This window comes from Strix aluco, chromosome 4, assembly GCF_031877795.1.
Source record: "Strix aluco isolate bStrAlu1 chromosome 4, bStrAlu1.hap1, whole genome shotgun sequence".
Taxonomy (NCBI): Eukaryota; Metazoa; Chordata; class Aves; order Strigiformes; family Strigidae; genus Strix; species Strix aluco.
The window spans coordinates 26,670,866-26,691,081 of record NC_133934.1 but is presented as its reverse complement, the minus strand read 5'-3'; the positions used below and the strand labels follow the sequence as shown (position 1 = coordinate 26,691,081).

Here is a 20,216-nt window from a genome sequence, read left to right as displayed (position 1 = left end):
TGAAAGGCAGAAGAGCAACAGTGCTCAGTTATAAGGTTTTCTAAAGGTTCGCTCCCTAGAAGTCAGACAAGGAGTTAGCACTGTTATTTTGCAGTTTGCTTGCGTCAACTGTAGTTGACTGCATGGTGTCATCTAAAGCACAGGTTGATTAACCCATGCTTGATTAGCCAGTTGTTTTGATTTTGTTGTATCTTCAAACAAAAAATAAAATTAATGCACAGTTGCATTTGAAAACTTCATGGTTTTCTAAGAAAACTGTAACATCTGGCTTCTGCTCATCTTCTAACTGAAGAGTAGGAACAAGACCCAGTTTCTAATGAAAATGTGTAATCCAATTATTGCAACAGGGATGTGGGTCATGACTCATGCCGAAAAATACTTGCTGATTTTTGAACAAGCTTTGCAAAAATAGGCAAAGTGACTAATTTTTTCAAGATTTGGTTCATGTTCCAAGACAGTAGACACAGGAAAAATACCAGGATTTAAGTTCCTAGTATGCATATGCCACTGAGAGAGGTGAAGCTGAAGAGATTGTTTTATGTTTGCTCAGTGACTGAAAGTTTCTACCATACGGTGGAAGCTGACTCGTTCATGCAGGAACCATCCTCCGTGTGTGCTTTGCTGGTCTGGATGTGTCTTTATATAAATACATACGGTGACTCCACAAAAATGACCTATTACACCCCAGGTAACTGTCAAGTAATCCTGGAGAGGGCTCAGTGTAAAATGACTGACGTGTAGTCAGTATTCACAACATATTTACAGTATGTTTTATGTGCAAAACAAAATGTAAGAATGAGATTTTTCTTTTCAATTTGTTGCTTCCAGTTTGTCAGTGTTGGGCCCTAGCTGTGCTTGTTGCTTGCTTCAATCCTCCCTGACGTGATAGAGATTTTCTTGATGTGTTTGCTAACTGGGCTTGCACATGGCATGTTATTTATGCTTGCTAAATGCTCAGTGGTGTTAGGCAGTACTGAGGTGTGGTAACACATTTACCTTATTAAAAGTAGTCTAAGTGTGGCTTCAGTTCTTAGCAGTACTAAAATTCCTAGAGCAAAGTGCAGGGAAAGAATTTCCAGAGAACAAAGCAACTGGATTCCCATAAGTATCTGCTTTAAAGGATTGAAATATGATTCAAGAAAAATTTTGGTAAAGGCTGCGCTGTAGTTTCAGTCTGTTGGTGAATTTGTAGACGTAAGGCATGACTATGATTAAAGCCTGTGATTTTCATATGTGTCATAGCTGATGTGTGATTCTTGCCCTCTCCTCTCAAGAACCGTGGTTTCAGTATTTGACAGTAAATTGAACTGATGTAGAAGTTTCTTTTGCAGTAACTAAAGAAAGAGGTCAAATCTCAGAGTTCACAGAGACTGAATTTTAAAAAATAAATATCTAAAACAAAAGACAGCGATGACAATGTTATCTTGTCTGTTCTCATACAAAGATAGGGTTGTAGCTGGTGACTATAAGGAAGATTATGTGTCTTAAATGGAAGGAATAGGACTGTTGACAAAATGTGTTCAGTCTTTGAGTCCTGTTTGCACTACGAAGGACTTCTTTCAGAGCAACACCAACCCCTTTCCATCTCTGAATCAAAGAGTCAAGGAAAAACATCATTAGATAGACAGGTTTCAGGGCAAGGGGGTCATAACTATCTGTAAATTATGAGCAACTTAAAGTGTTTCAGTAAATATTATTACACATTAAAATGAAGCAAGCAGGTTTCATTCCATGTGCTTGATTTTCGGCACAGCTGTTTACCAAGTTTCAGTTGGTTAAACATGTGTACATATGCTGAAAGGAGCAGGGCTGCACAGGATCATGAGGACAGCCTGGTCTTCAAAATATTTTCTGGATACACAAGGTGGAAAAGACCCAGAATAATGCTTAGCCTGGGCTGGTTACAGAGTCACTAGTTAAAAAGAAGTCTCTCTTCACCCTTAAAGGCAGTCCCTGTCACACAAGCATTATTGCCAGACCTATACAAAATAAAATATCATGGATCCCACAAAGATCTCACAGTGATACTTTTCCAAATTTACAATTTATATTTGAACCAGAAATGACCATACTAAAGGGGTATATTAAAATGGACATAATCCCTTCAGATACTTTGGAAGGGAGTGATACTCTCAATAGAGCCAAATATTCGGATGGCGAAAAAAGAAACCCTGCCAATCAAAAAAACCCCGTGCAACCAGGATTACAGAAGAGCAACACGGTCATGGCAAAACTCTTGCTTTGTCCTCCCAGGAAAGTGTCAGGGTTTCCCGGCTTGTCCACGTGTGCCAGGGCCCCGCACACCAAGCAGCGCCCTTGCAGGGGCAGGAGTAGCCTTGGACCCTGCTCTCCGCAGGTGGGTGACAGGGCTGTCACTGGGAGGGTGCCACGAGGAGCGTCCAGGCTGTGTGCTCAGCAACCTCCCGCACTCGAGTGCTCGTTCCAGCGGCTTTCATTTGTTTGTTGTACTTGTTTGTGTAGCAGCCATCACACCACGGGTGAGATGTTGCAATCGCTTTCCTTGATTCCCCATTTCAAAGACGTTGACAACAAATCACCTGGATTAGATGGGTTACTTGGGGTTTGCTGTGCTAGAGCTCTTTGTTTAAGAACATACTTGGAGTGGAGACCTTTATAGGCATTATTTTTTTTCCCGTGACACAGCAGCCACATGGCAGCTGGATAATGCCATTGCAGATGCTTTGTGCTTGAGACAGAAGAGCAAGCAGCTCTGCGCTCTCTGGCAGGGGTCTCGTTCCTTCTATGAAGATGCGGCTCCCTGCTTTTCTCTCAGAATATTGGAAAATTGTTTCTATAGCTGTCCACTTGTACAACACCCACATGACCGGAATAGGTCCTTTGTGCTACTTTGGGAGCAATTTAAAACATTAGCATTTAAGTAGTTTATTTTCTTAAGGCAGATGTGTGAATTTTACTGGGGACTTTTGCCTTTTATAGGAGTAAGAGTTTTCTGAGGGAAACGATTTACCTTTTCAGAGCCAGTTGCAGAAGCATATATTTGTGACAATAAGCTGGTTTTCCTCTTTCTGTTGCAGTGAATGAAATGATCAGGTAAAATGCAAACCTTAAAGGACAGTGATTAGAGACAAGCAAACTTACCCTTGCACATTTCCAGCTGAGGAAAAGTGCTAGCAATGCATTGAAAACACAGGTTTTCAATTTTGCTAAAATAATGCAAAGTGTTAACCCATGAATTGCAGCTGAACAGAAATATAATTTCTGCGAAATGAAGTAACTTTAATTATCTTAATTACCAAAATTATTTTGTGTTGGATGCATATATATGCAGTTTCAAATGATGTCAATGAGAAATGAATGCTTAGATCTTGATTTAGTTTTTTCTTCTTTGCAATGTGTACTTTCTATAAGAATATTTCTTTATGCAATTTGTTGTTTTCAGTAATAACTTTCAGAACTTTTATCTCATCAGGAGTCAGATGTTGCACAGATCAGAGTGCAGTATATAGTTGATGATTAAACATAGCTATCCAAATGAATGGCAGCCCTGACCTCCCCTCCCTGGCGCTGGGTCACAATGTTTCTCTTTACTTCCAATATTTAACAACAGCTCTCAATATCAGACAGTATTTGCTTACACGCTGGAAGGCAAAAGTAGAAATAATAATAATTTTAGCAGAAATAATTTTTTGATGGCTGACTAAACAAAGGCTTACTTCTCATACTACAGTATCCTGACTTAGATGGATTTACTGGTCTTCTTCCCTGCATCTCCCAGGCTATGAGAGTGAAAAACAAAAGACATTGAGCAAAAGCTGCAGTGCCGTTTAACCTTTGTATCTTGAAGAAATCAAGTTTGTTTGAGAGGTCATCAGATTGCCTCTCTTGTATCTATTGAGTATTTAGCTTAAAAACAAAGACACCTTGTTCAAACCAAAATCTTGTTGGGTGTTGAGTGAAGGAAGACATGTTTTGCAGACATGAAGCCTCTACTGACTTTTCATGCATTCTGAAGAGCTGCAGAAAACAGTCATTATTCCAGTCCTTCCTCCCCTCTGCAAAGATATTATCAGACAAATGCTGTGGCACTACAGCAGTAATGTATTTTTTAATGGTCTTCTGAAAAAATGCACATCTTGCTTGGTTCTTCTTTCCTCTGGGCAGTTTCTGAAATTGCAACTGAAAGCAGCCCCAGCAGCAGCCCCTAGGCAAACTGTCAGCTGGGATCATGCTAAGCTTTACTGAACTGAATACTTGCACCTGAAAAATTGGGGATGCTTTAAAGGGAAAATTGCTATGTAAACATTCTGTAATGCACAGAAACAGCTTTTCCTAACCTGGTTTATGGCACTTTTGTTAATGCTTCTCCAGGCAATACTCAGGGCAGCCACTCTATCATGAAGCTCTTCCACTTGAACAGCTCCCAGAGGTGATCAAACCACACCTGTAGTTAGCTCTGTGTGGGCAGACAAATTTACAAATGAAGCTGAAACTAAGGACTTGACAATAAAAAAAACATGGATAGGCAGCTTCAGGTTGAATTTAGTGGGATTACTCAGTCCGTTGGTGTTAATCGGTGGGACTGATAGCTAAAATCTTGATTCCGCAAATCCTTCTCTACCTTGTATCATGTTTATTCCTGCTAACATTATCCTTGGGAACTACATTGCCATTAGGTACTGCATACTGAAGGGGCTTCATCAGGCTGTGCTTATGAGTAAATGCTATATCTGATGGGGCTATGCCTGCCTGGGCCATTAAATAATGGCCATAATGGCAAGGATGGCTCTGAATGGAGTTCCAGGAGAAAACTCAAGGTGTAGTACTAAAAAAGTATAGGATGTGCCTATGGACCACTACAAGTCTCTTCAGGCACCACATCTGCATGAAAACGTAGGAAGAGTGCCTGGGATTACTGAATGGAAATCTTGTTTGGCTTGGTGGTGGGTAGTATCAGTACAGATGGTGGGGAGTGGGTACAGTGAAGATTACTGAAGATATTACCACAACTTCATTTTTACTTAAAACTTCTTGCCTATCTGTATTGAAGCACAAAGCTTAGCTCTGCATCAGCAGTCAGGTGGGAATCTCTTAGCAAGGAGGATGTAGTTTGAAACTGTGCAATTCTGTAAGTACAGGCATAATCACAGTGGTTGCAAAATCAGTATCATAGGTAGGAGCGTGAGATGTTCAAGCACGTCTACCCAAATGAGCACCACTGATCCCAGAGCTCTCTGAGGAGAGGGCATGAAATGGGGGTGGGCATGGAGGAGCCCTGCTGCCCTCTGCCAAGGGGAGGGCTGGAAGGCAGGAAAGGAGCTCTGGGAATCTGGTGTCTCAAGACAAATCTTGTGAAAAAATCCCATGGAGAGAGGCAATACCACAGAAACAAACAGGGAGAGTGGTGGGTGGAGAGAGTGGGGAAGCTGCAAGAATGGCCAATGTCCAGCTGTCTGGATGTCGAAGGAGCTGCCTGTCTCAGGTGCTTATCACACCCCATAGCAGAGTGGGGTCATCCGAGTGGAAATCTGAGACAGCAGTGCTGAGGAACAATCAAAAGAGCCTAAACAAACCTGTCTTCTTGATTTCTCCCTTTTCTTCACCTTTCTACTTCTGAAAGACCATGTGCTTCGGTGTCCTGTGATATCCACTGTACATCAAAATGTCAGATGTACCACACCTGAGGGGGAAGGATTTCCAGAGGTTTACAGGCAATATGCTTCCTCCTTTTCACAATCTGGAGATAAGGGGAATGGTCAATAAATCCAACAGAAACATATTTTGACAGGCTCAACAGGCTATAGTCCTCTTCCGCAAAGCCTTAGTAGGGTTTCACCCTGGACTAAAGTCTACGAAGACACTTCTGGTCCATTTTGTGTTTTGCAGTTGCTCCAATGAGGTTGAAGAGAATAATTTATTTCTGATCAGCCAGGATGAAAGGCATCATTGTAATTCTATACTACCACCATAATTACAGATAGTCAACATTAAAACTAGAGTTATGCACAGCTGGTTAATACAGTGCTGTTCCATATACTAAGTTTTTTTTGCTCTAGGTAGTAATCTGTTTTCTGCTGCAGAGTATTCTGATGTAAATGGCTGGTGAGTTAGTGCTGATGTTGGATACAAATACTGTGATTCTTACTAACCAGAGTAATGTACATGTCTGCAACTGAGCATTTTTCAAAGTGACTCCTTTCTGCACAAACATAAAGGACTTTTTTCGATGAAGAATGTGTTTCTTTTTAGTTAGCTTTTAAAATGGCAGATAGAAAGGTGATCAGCCTTTTGTAAACAGAAGCAGGATACATAGAGAGCTTTCTTTTAAACTTTATGATGACACATCTTCCCTACAGAAGAGGAAAGGCATGGAAATGAAATGTGGTGGAGGCATTTCAATTTAAGTTCATTCAACACTGTAGGGTCAACTCTGCTCTTCATTTGCATTTAAACAAGGAAGTCTCAATAAAGAAACTGTTGAATTACTTGGGAGTGTCTTCAAGGCAGCATGAAAACACAGTGAAAGCTCTTCTGTGCATTAACTGCAGAGGCAGGGAGGTTACTGAGACCTCTGGCTACATTTTGGGAGAGGCAGGTAGGATCCACCCCAGCCAGCACATGTGTCGTTTTAAACATGTTGTAATTGTGTTAATGTAGATGAGATATAAACTGTTTTCACTTGCTTAGATACTTTGCTGCACTGGGAGTCTAATTAGAGATTGGTTTTATGGCGAACTGAAGAATTAGGTTAAAAAGAAGTCAAGAAGGAATTATCTCAAAAACATGCATAATAATCATTCTTAGTCAAATCTCAGAATTTCTGATGAATTCTAGCAAAACGGGCAAACATGCTTTCATGAGTTTTTCCCTTTCTTCCCTTACGGAGGCAAACAGCCTTCTTAAACTACCCCCTGATGAAGGGAAGGGGCTCTGTGTTAGCACCCCGTAACAGCAGTTCATGGTGGAGATCTCCGTGAGCCCTGGGTATGTTGTGCTCTCCAGGAACCTCACTAGACTTTGTGTCCAGAGTCCATGATTGCTCTGCTTGGCAAGTTATTAACCAGCACTTAAGTTTATCATGGTGCTGAACTTTGAGGCCTGATGGTTTCGTTCTTGAATATACTAGAGATGTATTTAAAAAAAAGGGGGGGAGGGGGGAAACATTGTTTTGAAGAAGTCAAATTTTGACAGTGTTTTGGGAATAGAGTTGTGCTAACATGCCAGGCTATGGGAGATAGGATCTGTGTCTTCTCTTTTGTTTTTCTGCTTGTCCAATCCAGTTCTAGGGAGCTTGCTGTTTTGTCTAAACTCAGGTTTTCCAGAGTTGTAATTATGTAAATTACTTATAGTTAATGTTATGTTTTGTGAGTGAAGTCCAAGTAATTTTTAAATGGGTTATTCTAGCTTGTAGACTAGTTTGTGTGTTAAGACAGCAGACATGTATTTTATAAGGGAAGTGGAAAACTAAAAATATCTCTGTTTTGTGTCCTTCAGACTGTTAGCGTGCAAGATCTGCCAGTTTGTGTAAGGCGGGTATCTGCAAGGATCTGACAAACAGATTTGCAAGCAAGTCAGTGAGCTTAACCTCCCTCTGCTCCTCCTCTTTAATCTGGGTGATCACCTTGACTCTAGAAGACAGTTAACGCTCAATACTCCAATATCTGCAGGTGGAGTTTTGATATTAGAGATGATGGCAGTTCCCAACAGAGGAGCCACTGCACATAGCTCAGCAACTGGCATTTGGCCATACCAGATCTAACTTTCATCCAATTTAAAACAAAACAAAACAAAACACTACTCTTTAAATTAACTTTATAAATGTTAAATATTTTTACCTGTGAGGGCAGCTTTTTGAGACCTCAGATAAGCATATTACATTGGTGGTATTTTTATGTACAATAGATTTTCCTGTTTGCTTATAAAAATATTTGGGAGTAGCAGTTTTTAGTCATATAGATAATTTATAGTGTGTTTAAGTCTCCTGTCAGCTCTGTCAGTAAGAGATGGATAGGGTCAAATATTTTGGTGTTTGTTTTAGAAAATTAATGTGGGGTTGAGTAAAGAGTCTAGAAAGTGGGGTTTTTTTTAAGAAAACCATCACCAGAATAAATGTACCCGTCTGGATCATCTGTTCAAGCCGGCTTTCAAACAGGGTTTATTTCTGATTCACAAGCAAGCTCTATTTCTCATTTATTCCTCTCTGCTCATATGAAGAAGAACAGACACAGATACCAGGGAGATGAGACCCCTTTCCTGGGCCTAAAAGCGAGAAAAACGCACAGCAAAGGGCAGGAGAGCTGCAGACCAGCTCACAGTCCCAGCTTGTCTGAAGGGCATGTGCATGGTGGCTCCATCCCCAGGTCCATCACCAGGTAGGTCCGGTGGACTGACAGCAATTTTGCCTTGCTGAGGGGGAGACAATGTGAAAACATGACCAGTGTTGACTGGGCTGGTACTGAAGAGGGAAGCATTCAACCCTTTGCAGCTTCTCAGACTATTATACAGCAATTAAAATAGCTCCCACCATGTAGAAACGCACCATCAGATAACAGGACACTCTGACTCATTAAATATACCCTTGCCAAAACAGTTTCTCGGGGTGTTCCAGTTTCTTGCCTGGGTCACGATGTTAAATCATTACTTGCACTCAAAACCTATGAGCCAGCTACTCGCTGGTTGAATAGACCCATAAACACAGCTGTGCTGGCGGCTACTTTTTAGAAGGTTTTCTTCAAGTATTTGGCTTGACTTTTAAAAATAGCCTGTTTCTTTTGCACAGCCTCTCATCTCCAGAGCATGACCCCCTTGTTGAAATCTGATTGTGAAATACAGCTTTCCCATTCACTTACTAGCGGCAGGATGCCTTCTGTACGAGCTGGGTGTAACAGCACAGTATTTCATTCGTGTTGTTTGGTGATTTGATGCTCTCGGCGGCGGGCTGTGCCATGAGATGTCTCTGTCTGATCTGCTTCCCTGTCTTTTCCCAGGGGAAGGCTCCGTTTTCATTTCTGTAGGGTTTTTTTTAACCACTTGCACTGCAAATGCCCATGAGAGTGGGGGCAGGTGCGGGGTTGTGTATATTAATATTTACACCTCCCACAAAATACTCCAAAGCTAGATGCGAGTTTCTTTACATTTATAAATGAAATAACCTTTTAGCTGTAGGCCTACATTTCATATAACTACTCCACTTCCAGGGAACCAGAAGGAAAACAAGTTTTGCCTCATCTGAGCCCAGGGTAGGGTTTTTCTGGCAGGTAGAATCACACAAAGTCTTTTGGAGGTATGACACCAAATAGTTGCAGCTTGTGCCTCAGATTTCCAAATTTATTTAGCCTACTGAACATTATTTTTGTTTAGAGTAACACTTGTGACCAGCAGTTTTCACTTACATTTACTAACTATGCTGTGCTGCTTAGGGGAAAACAAAAAGTAGGTAGCAGAAAATTTATTAATTTAAATTAATATAAATTTATTCTTTATATCAGAAGCTGTGGTGGTCCGCTAACGCCTCCAGAGCAGGCTGGCTCATCCACACAACATGTGTCCCAGGTCTTCTCTAGCACCTGTGATGACCCTCCTAGTCCTAAGGCATAATTATAATTTATCATGCTTTTTGTCAGCTGTCAGTTCCTGAAGTGTAGCAGAGGGGTGTCACGAAACTGAGGGTGCGTGTTTGGCTGCAAGACCGAGTCACACAGGGACACCTGTGGGTGCAGGGATCCTCTTGGAGGACTGTGCTGTATCAGCCCAGACAACCACATCTGGCACAGGCTAATCCATTTTGTCTGTCCCTGGAGCCACATCTGGACTGTGTTCAGGAAGAACAGGTTGGTTCTGTCTAAAAGAGGACCCAAAAGCAAGCACTGATGCAGTGTGGATGCTTGGCAGACCAGGACAGAGGATGACCTGTAGAACTGAGCTGTGATATGGCGCAGATGTACAGAGTGCATGGGACTGCCCTGAGCTGCACCAGGGATCAAAGCAGGCAGAGGGTTTTACCAGCTGGGGCAATGGGAAGGACACATGTACCCTCCTCTGGTCTCTCACAGGCCAAATGGGGGCACAGCACAGGCAGCAGTCCAGCCCTTCCTCTGCCGGGGATCTCCTCCTTCCCCTTGTGGGAATAAATGTGATCCTCCTTCAAAGGGAGTATCTGCAGCTCCTCCTCTCTGAGAGACAAGAGCCAAGTAGGGGGTTATGTGCTTATGTTATGGCTTGTTGAGGGTTTTTTTTAAAACAAAACACAGTTTTGGTGGAGAGCGTACATGATTAGAACCAAAAGTATTCAGAAGAACTCACAGTTTCAATTAAACTTTCATGTCCAGGAGGTAATTTCTCGGCCAAACCAAAAGAAAGAACTGCTCTGAAGCAGCCAGGAGGGCAGAGAACCCACCTGAGATGTAGACCCCCAGCAGCAACCTGTGCCCCAGCTACATCAGGTGGGGCTCTTGCATGCCACTCTGCCATCTGACTGCAACGTATTCGTTTTCCCCAAACCATATCTCCAGCTGTTGATTCCTCTTTCTGAGCTAAGAACTGACACTAGGGTTTGTAAAGCATTGTGCTCCCAGCTTGACAGGCACTTGAAACTCCTGACAAGTAGTGATGGGTTCCCTTTGCTCCTATTATAAATTTTCCCTGCTTTCACACTGTTCCTTATTTTCTTTGATAAGCCCAGTCTAAATGTATAGTTATATTCATTCTGGCTGTGCAGTTGAGCAAGCATTGGCTTCCCTGTTCTGGTGAGAAACAAGAGCATTGTTTGGTATTAAACAATACATTGTTTTGGTGCTTTTGCTGCTTTTGAGAGTAAGGACATCAAAAACAAAGCCCTATAATAGGGTAATAAATAAACCGGGTTTTCCCTTTACTGAAATAAATGCACAGTAGTGAGCAGTACATTAGCTATCAAGGGTTTCCAAACCACCAAGCAGACAACTAGTGCGATTGTTCCCTTATACATCCTTGTTAAGGGGCATCATCAACTCTTCAGATTTCTACCTGTCGTGGGTGTTTCTTGCTTGTTTTATTAGAAGGTCAGCTCTTCCTGAGTATGTCTCCTGTGGTACCATTGCATTAAAATTAAGCACTGTTATAAAGAGCAACTGAAAGATGGAAAAAGATGAGAAAAATAATTTATCCTTCAAACCATTCTTTCTGTGCATTGTCCTCTTTCTAGAGGAGAGAAGGAAGGAAAGCAGCTCTCTCTGGAGACAATGGTTCCACTAATGAACTGAAAATAGCAAAACCAGCAGCAGGATTGTCCATACATGTCCTCCCATTCCACAAGTGCAAAAATCCATTTTTTTCTCTCTGCTGTAGGCCATGCTTTTAAATGTTTTCATTACTTCTTCTCTGACATTCCAGTAACTTTACATTTATATCTGTAGTATACTTAAGGAAGCCTAAATGTAGTGTTTTTGAAGACAGAAGTACCATTTTAGGGTCTAGGTTAATTAAAAAATGTAATATGCTTAATGAAATGAAAGTGTAGCATAGTTTCAGAAATTTGATTTTTACTCAGGGTTAGAATGTAACCGTGTACTTTTTGTGTAATTTTAATAAGGTTTCTGTGAGTTGGGCAATACAATGATTAAAATTTGTGTCTGAAAGACAGAACTGGTTTTTTATATGTTGTTGTTTTAAGACATCGGCATTTAAAAGTCAGACCTCCCCAAGCCAATACCTAGGCACTTATATAGTCTTCAAAGGCTCTTGAGCATGCTTAGTTCCTACTTATCTCAGTGTGAATTTGACAGACAAGGACTGGAGGATTTAACATCATTATAACTGGCTGATCTATGAATAGCAGAACTTATTAAGTCTGGTTTTCTACAGTATCACTGTAGGAATGCAGAGCAGTTCCAGCTCCATCCCATGTCCCCAGCTCCTCCCATCCTCCCACCCTTTGCATTCCTCCCTTGCTCCTCTCAGCACCCCCTTTCCTGCAGGTTGGGTGGCTGCTGGGTGCCGCGGATGCCCTCACCTGCAGGTTGTACAGCCCTGCTGGCCACTGCTTCTTGGGGTGGGGGAAAATCTCGGCTCTAACTGCCTCCTGCTCAGTCATATACGGATGTAATCTCTCTGAGTTCGCCCTGGCTGCCCTAAAGCTGCGTGAGCTCTGCGACCTCTCTCTGCCCGCGTGCCGCTTGGCTGCAGCTGGCCAGCAGGCCCGCAAGCGGTGCATGGGGAGAACGGGGCTGGCGGTTAGTACGCCTGGGGTGGGGCGTGGGGCCGTTTTTAGGGAACCAGGCTGGGAACACCAGCATTCAGCAAAACCAGGAAGAGCGTGCAAGTGCTAGGATGTGCAAACAGGGAAATTAACTCCCAGGCAAAGACAACGAGTCTATTTATTGCCTGTTTGCTCAGTTACAGAGGCAAATGCTGTTTGTCTTCTGTGCTGAAATGCTCTCCCTCCCCCTCCAAATTTTACAGTAGTTTATATCTGTGAGCTTTGAGTGTCACAGCAGCTTTACTTGTGGAACACCTGCGGTAAGCTGGAGTGGCTTCAGCCATTTAAGCATGAGCTACTGCTGGACTTTGTTCACTGCAAGGTGCTGACCTTTGGCCAGCAGAGGTAGGAGAGAAGCTGGTTGCTCTTGGCAAAACATGATCACAGTGTACCCAGGGAGGAACCTTTTGTAAAGTGCCCTTTAATCACCTCCGGTCGTCATTGGGGGTTGTAATGATTTAGGCTCCCTTGATAGTTTCAGTAAAAGAACATCTGAAAGCACGAGGTCTGTTCTGCTGTTTCTCCGTGACCTACGAAGTTGCCGGCTAACGTCTCAAAGCGGCTGGGTGCTGGAGACACGACGGCGACGGTGGCACCAGGCACATGACGGTTTAGTGGGGCACAAGGCTGCTGCTGCTGGCTGGCTGAAGAGCGATCTGTAGGTTAGTAAACGTACCCTGTGACAGTATTATGGTCATGGTTATATTTACTATGGTATTTAGAAGGGATGCAGGCTGTGTCAGAGGGAGCCTGGTCAGTGCGGTGCCTGTTTCAGCCTCCTGGGCAGTAGTAGATGCCCTAAAACACAATGTGAAGTGTTCATAGAGGAGGTGGTTATGGAAAAGCCTTGTTTCACTAGTCACTAAATGCAAGAGACCGTCTTATGCTTTAGATGGGAAGGTTGTTTTTTTTGTGAAGCTGACTGTGCTCTGAGTACAACTGAGTATGTCTGTTAGAAACGGGCAGTCGTTGTGGAGGCTCCTGTTCTCTCAGGAGAGACAGGTGTCCTCCTGCCCCGCGGAGGTGTACACGGCATGCACAGCAACCGTCACACTGTACTCCGCAATTGCTCTTTTAACATTATGTTTAATATTCTAAAGCGATCAATAACAGCAAAAGTAACCTTTCCACATGTATAAAATGGTCTTTTCAGGAGTGTACAAACTCAAAATACTACATTTTTTCGTCTCTGAAATGACATAGCTCAGTGACTGCGTAAGGAAATTACTTTTCTTTTGTTGACATCATCAATATACTAAGGAAATTACATGCAAGGCAGTTTTAATCCACTTAGGTTTCATTTTTTAACAATAATTGTTCCAAAAAGAATTGAGAGTTTCCAAAGAAAAGCAGTCTAAAGCCTCAGTATAACCTTACTACTCTTCATTGGTCTTGTCACACATCTTCAGAAAAAGATTTTGCTTCATTTTACAAAGGCCAAAGTGCAAACCAAGGAAAATCTCACCACCTGATGGCTTTATTTGTATTTTCTGGGATGTGCTGTCTTGTACATGCCACCAGTTTCATAGCCTGAAACATGTGAGAAGTCAAATTAAATCCCTGATGTAACATTGTTATGTCAGACATGATGATGTGGCACCATGAGTGAATTGGCTTCATTCAGATAAATTTATACACCAACAGAATTTCAACCATCTCTTCACATACACCCCTAAATATAAACAGAGCAAATAATTCCTTCTACAGATAGAAAATTCAGACCTCAAGGGTGATGTGGAAGTCTAAGTATTTGGGACAGGTGAAGGACAGGTGACAGCCTTGTTGTTGCCACATTAATCTGTGTACTAGACAGCAGTATATTACATTTTCATATTCAGAGATTCTGTGCTTCTGTGCTAAATCGTGAACTGGTGAATCAAACAGGCTAAGACTGGGACAGACTGTACAAAAATGTCTTTTTCTTTTGGAATAATCTCCAGCAATGTAGAAGGAAAGACAGTGTCCTCAAACGTAGGTCTCTACTTACCTCCAGTGGTGCTCTGAAGACAGGACACAACCCTAGAAAGGTCACATTTCAACCATTTTAGCTTCACAGAGACTGTAGCAGCTCTGTCTCTGGTATTTGGTAACATGCTTACCTTTAAAATGCAAACTCTATGTATTCCCACCAATTAAATGTGCTTCCTTTAGGAGTTTACCTTGCATGTTTTTGAAAAGGGTAAAGTCACTGACCTTTTAAAGTTCCTGAGAAATTTTTAACTGTTTTTTCAAAAAAAGGGAGTATCTGCAGGGTTAGGGTAATTTGTCAGTGGGTTAACCCTCTGACAAACTGCAATTTCCTGTTTAACTGCAGATGCCTCCTTGCAAACAGCTAACATCTCAGGTGCATGGTGAGCATTATTTATGCCCAACAGTTGAGGACAGTAGTTCCCATCGGTTACATCTCTGCTAACAAATGAAATATGCTGAGGTCTCTTCCCTGGACCCAAAGGCAGCACAACAGACAATCTTTTAGCTGAAGTCTTCTCCTTCACCTCAGAACAAGGTGGACTTGCCCACAGTGCCTACCCTGGGCAGTCCCAGGATCTACATGCATCCACTCTGCAGAAAAGAAAGGAGACACAAATAGAGCAGAGCTGAGAGTGGGAATACTGCTTAGAAGAGTTCATTCTGTGTCTCCAACTCCTTTAGCCAAAGTAAAAGGATCTTCCTGTCTCAGGACGTTTTCATGCAGCTTCTGAGTCTGAACTTAAGGGTTTAGTTATTGCCAGTTTGGAAATGTCCTCTTGAAAATACAAGCCTTCCCCTAGAGATAGGAAGTGTGTAGCTTAGGTGCGTCCTGAATGAGATATACTTCCCACTTAGGTGTTGTCAGTGGCTCAAGAGCAAGCAGATCCTAGGTCACTGTAAAAATATTTTCTTTACTGAGGAAGGGAAAGAGCAATTTAACTAATGGATTTAATAATTACAGCCATTCAGACCATTCTTCTCATTCCTAAACATTTCAGCTATTGTGGTCCTTGAAGTCACAGACACTTTGCCTGTTTTATCTTGTCAAATATCTATAGAGGTAAGTTATGTCAACAGTGCTCTGAGGTCTTTCTTTGAGAGAGAAGTGTTTTATAGCAGAAGTGTAGTCCTGTAAAAAAAATCACCTTCCTGTGATTACTGAGAGCTGCCCATTAACACAGCTCTTGAGCACTTCCAGGTCTAATTAGGCCGGCTCTATCCCACAGTACAAGGCAGCTCTGGCAGTCGGGGAGGGGGGATGATGCCTGAGAGCCCTGCACCAGTGGTGGGCCCCAGCCCAGGTACAGCAGCGGAGGTGAAAGTGCCCTTTTACTACTTAAGTGTTTTTGGTTACAGTGGGTGATTTTACAAGGTTGCAAAGTTCATACCAAGAGCTGCTTATGTGAGGCTTGTGTTTCTGCACCGTGCAAGTGGCTCGGTATAGACGTAGCTCTAGGGCTTGCCTGTGCTGTAGATAACATGTTTGATGGAATGACAGGCAAACCCATCCTGTTTCCCCTGCTGTGGAAGCACATCTTAGACTGGCAGCAAAGTCCTTTTGGTTGCATAGCTTAAACGAACACAAAACCAGAGCAAGCCACAGTGGCTCAGTAGCAGCGTCTTGGCAGCTGGTTTCTGGTATAATGCTGGCTGCTGAGAAGAAAGCTCAGCTAAAGGCAGGTTTGCAGCCCAGATCCTGCCTGCCCATAGCGTAGGTCAGCAGTGGAGTGGAGCAGACAGGATGCAAACAATGGCAGAGGAGGAGCCGTGGCACTGGGGTGAGGTTAGGTAAGGCGAGAGCATGTGACGGCACGGGCAAATCCATGCTGGGTCGTGGGGACAAAGTGCACTGCGCTGAGGCAGGGCAATGGGCCAAGAGATGTGACACTGCTCCCGACTCCCGGCAGCACGCACCGCCAACGGGTGACTCAGTCACAGCAGCTTTTTACCATGTAAAGTCCCATCCCAGGTAGTCTGACAGCATAGGACTGGTATAAAGCTTAGTCTGCTTAACACAGATTTCTTTAGTAATAATCCCTTTTCTGTGGATGGCAGTTCAGACTCTGCCAACACCATGAAAATCTGCATTTTCTAATTCTGACAAGAAATCAATGTTCTGAGACATGGAAGTTGTGAATGTGTAGCAAAATGTAATGTAAGAGACACAAGAGTTAATGGATATGGCAAATGTCCCTGCAGCTCATTCAGTCTCCTCAAGTCTAAATTTTTCCTTCATGTTACTGGGAGGCAGAAAAATAATTTTGTTTTCCTGAAGGAAACTGTGTCAGTTCCCTTATCTGATAACCTCTTTTTACAAACAATTTCTGAGTGATGCTCATTGTCTTATTTTCAATAAGAAGAACTAAAATAGAAAAGCTTATGCCCTAACAAGAGATGATGCCTGTTGGCTGGAGGAAAAGCTCTTTCACTTAATATACTTACATTCTATGCAACCTGTAAAAGGGCAGAGCAATTGCTGGAAGAAAGGAAACAAGGGTTATGTGTGCTAACCACGCTTATTTTCATAACCCTGTTTTGGAAGCCTATTCACTCTCCTGTGAATATAAGTCTGGAGGTCTTTATCCTCCCTCTTGTGACCATGTATCACAAAGCCCTGTGGTGCTCTTGTTTGCAAGAAGGTCCCAGGGGGAACCAGCAAGAATGTTATTTGCTGGGAACCTTTTAATTATCAAAATTGATTGGCACATGGTTGGCTTGTGCTGGCTGGATATCCCTGCTAGCCACAGAAGGTGGCCACCAGGTGCTTTTCAGTGACCTGTTGGAGCTCACACCACCATGCTGCACCTCCTTCCTTGATTCCTCCAGTACCTTTAGCCTCTCGATACCTGCAGCACTAAAATTCACTGGCCACATCCAAACTTTCAAAGAGTAACTTTTAAAGAGTTTGCTATTCTACCCTCTGATCTCTCTGGATGGCTCAGTGAGCTCCTTGGTGTTACAGAAAGGCTCCTATCTACCCCGTTGCGAAATCTCATCGGCTTCACCAGAGTGGGAGCTCTGCTGTGAAACTAGATTCAGCAGGCTTAAAAAGAAATCTTTCTCTTGTTTTCCCACAAATTTGCTCAGTGTTGGTGATTTGACAAATGCTTTAAGCCAGCAATGCTGGCAGAAGGACTGGTCCCACCTTCTTCTTCCCTGCTGCCAACACAGGTGTTCAGGTAGTGTGTGTGCAGGGTGCAGCCACACAGATGCTTGTGGCAGCACAAGCGAAGGCTGCATGGGGTAGCTGTGGGAAGGATGGAGCAGGACCTTACGTTGGCAGCACCAGTTTAACATGTTTGTGAGACTGTGGTGTGAAACACTGGTCTTGAGCAGCCACATCAGGCTAGTGAGGGCTAAACCGTTTTCCCATAGAGTGTTTTATTTACCCAGAGACTGAAGAGCAATCATTGTATTAACCTCCCTTGTAGATATGTCTATCCAGAACCCACCCTGTATTTATTTTAATGGAAAGCAAACATGCCACAGAAATGTAATGGCTGTGCCTATATAAAAAAAACCTATGGGGGTTGCTGGTTTCCTTCTTTTTTTATGTGCTAATTAAAATCTATTGCACTCCATGGGTTTATGCAGTGTTTGTATTCTTACATTTTGGAACCCAAAACCAGCTTTCAGGTTTAAATGAAAGCACAAAATTGCACATGGGGAAACTGAGCCTACCCTCCAGGGTGATCCTTTGTGCTGACTTTCATTGCAGAATGACAATTAAAGTGTTTGCTAAAAATGCAACAAAACCTCTGTCTAGTGACTGTTAAGGTTATCAAGGCAACTCTCACTGCCCATGAACAAGAGAAGCCTAAGATTGAAAAACAAAAGGGGAAAGCCCAAGGTGTCCTTGGCCAAATTTCCCAGTGGTAGGACTCCACCTTCAGGGCTGTGACTTTGTCCTCTTCATGCTGGGATGGGGGATGTGGCTGGCAGAGCAGTCCATAAGGGCGTTTACTGGGAATCCTCCATGATGTGGCAAGATAAAGGTCAAAGCGCTTACATAGGTTACGCATGGGAAGGTCTTCGGTGTGAAATAATTTGGAAAGATGTTTTCTCCAAGTGTCTACCTGGGTGCCTGAATACTGAATGTCTGAAAAATTCTTGAGACTATATAGTAAAGCTGTTCTGAGATATATAATTATATGTGTGTTTGTTGTATACTATCCACCTGTAAAAAAACAAGAGTCTTGTGGTACAGACTGTGTGTTCTCTAAAGAATCTCCCCAGTTTTTGGTCTGCAATAACTTATGAAAACCAGAAAATGATAAATTGTGCTGTATTAACTCATATTGTGTAAGAACAGGTGTAAAATAACATGTTATTAATTTAAATAAAGTGGTGTTGTCTCTTTAAACATTCAATAGGCAATAAAATGGTTCTACAAACATGTGGGAACCTGTTCCACCAAACACAAAGTGGTTTTGTTGAGAAAGAAAAGGAAAAAGAGGCTGTTACATTATAAGATCCTAGTTTTTGTGGCTGTATTGTGGCTGAGGATAGGCTTATGTGTGAATACACTGATAAACTGTACAGACTTTCTGAGATTGAGATCAGAGACCTTGCAGGTCACTCTGAAATTCATGTATCCTTTTGGTGAAATATTTCACTTGGCACATTCCCTTCTCATTCCATTACAGTCTCTCCGTAGTTTTTGAAGACCAAATATAACCATAAAGCCAACCTACAGCTCATTCCTTACTCTTCCTTCTCCTTTCACTTGCTCATGTGTCTGTACTGTCACACAATGCCAAGCTGCCACCCTGAAATATCTCCTGAAAACCAATTTCCTACCACAATCATCAAAAATACTCACTCTCATCCAGAGAATAATCCCACCCCAATAAAATGATGAGTCTGCGATCAGCCTGTGGATCTCCCAAAGCATTTGGGTCTTTGTAAAAATCTCAGAGAGTAGAACCAATGTTTTGTTAATGCTTGTCATTGTATGGAGGAGCCCAGTGCACCCAATCAGCAGAGGCCAGATCATGTGCCTGCTTGTAGAAGAGAGCCAGCTGAGGCAAAGCGCACCATCTCCTTGAAAGCCTTTTCTGTGTCAGGGAGCAGGTCCCCATCTGATAGGAACTAGCACGTTACAGTGAATCTCACTTTTTTTCTTCAAATGTCCAGCCTTTTCTATCACTGTATTCAGGAGAACAATTATTTAGGAAAAACCTTTCATCTGTAATCCCACTACAGGAAAGAATAAAAGGAAATGGAAGATCTATGGGAAACATAGGCATGGACTGGTTTGGATGGACTCTGCACTGTTCTCTTTTACATCTCTTAGGATTTGGCCCCTGCTTAACTGTCAATTATCAAAAAGAGGAAGCAACTAGATATTTATGGTATTATTGTGATGGATGGTAACACTTCATTGTTGCAGTCAAGCTGTACATTAGGAGAGAAGATGTGATTATAACCTTACACCAGCACAGTGGATGCTGTATGAGGAGAGGAGGCTGTGTGCATGTACAGAACCCATCCTCCCTGCTGCTTGGATGGCTCTGCCCTTAACACTTTTCCACTCTGCCTTAGGTGTATCTCCCTCATGATTCCAGGCTCATCATAAAGAGGCATATAAAAAGTCATGTAATGATTATGGACACGGTGTGCTTGAAGCTGAAGGGAATTAGGTGCCTAACGCTAGGGAAAGCTGGGGGACACACTTGCAGTATTCTGCCCAACCTTCTTATATTCCCTATAAAAGCACAGCCTGCAGGACAAATTAATGTATTTTCAAATTCTGCCATTGGGGATGCTAACACCTCAGAATACCCTGCAGCAGCTTTATCTGCTGATGTTCACTGCTTTAAACAGTAATGGGGGCACAACTTGGAAACTAACAAGCTGGAGCTAAAAGTGAAAGTATAAAATGAAAGTCAAGTGTTTGAGCGGCCACCCTACATGAGCCTAATTGTCATAGTATGTTGAAGAGCCTCCTAAAAAAGAGCCCATCGGCTCACTAGCATCGGTGTTTTTTCATTCCACTTACACCAGAATAGTCTTCCCTGTGTGTTCAAGT

At 42.6% G+C, this 20,216-nt stretch overlaps 1 protein-coding gene across 5 annotated transcripts in view; it reads left to right on the top strand.

Annotated features, from left to right (window-relative positions):
- Positions 1 to 20,216, top strand: part of RBM47 (RNA binding motif protein 47) — an 82,105-nt gene that overhangs the window by 38,003 nt on the left and 23,886 nt on the right. The window lies entirely within an intron of this gene.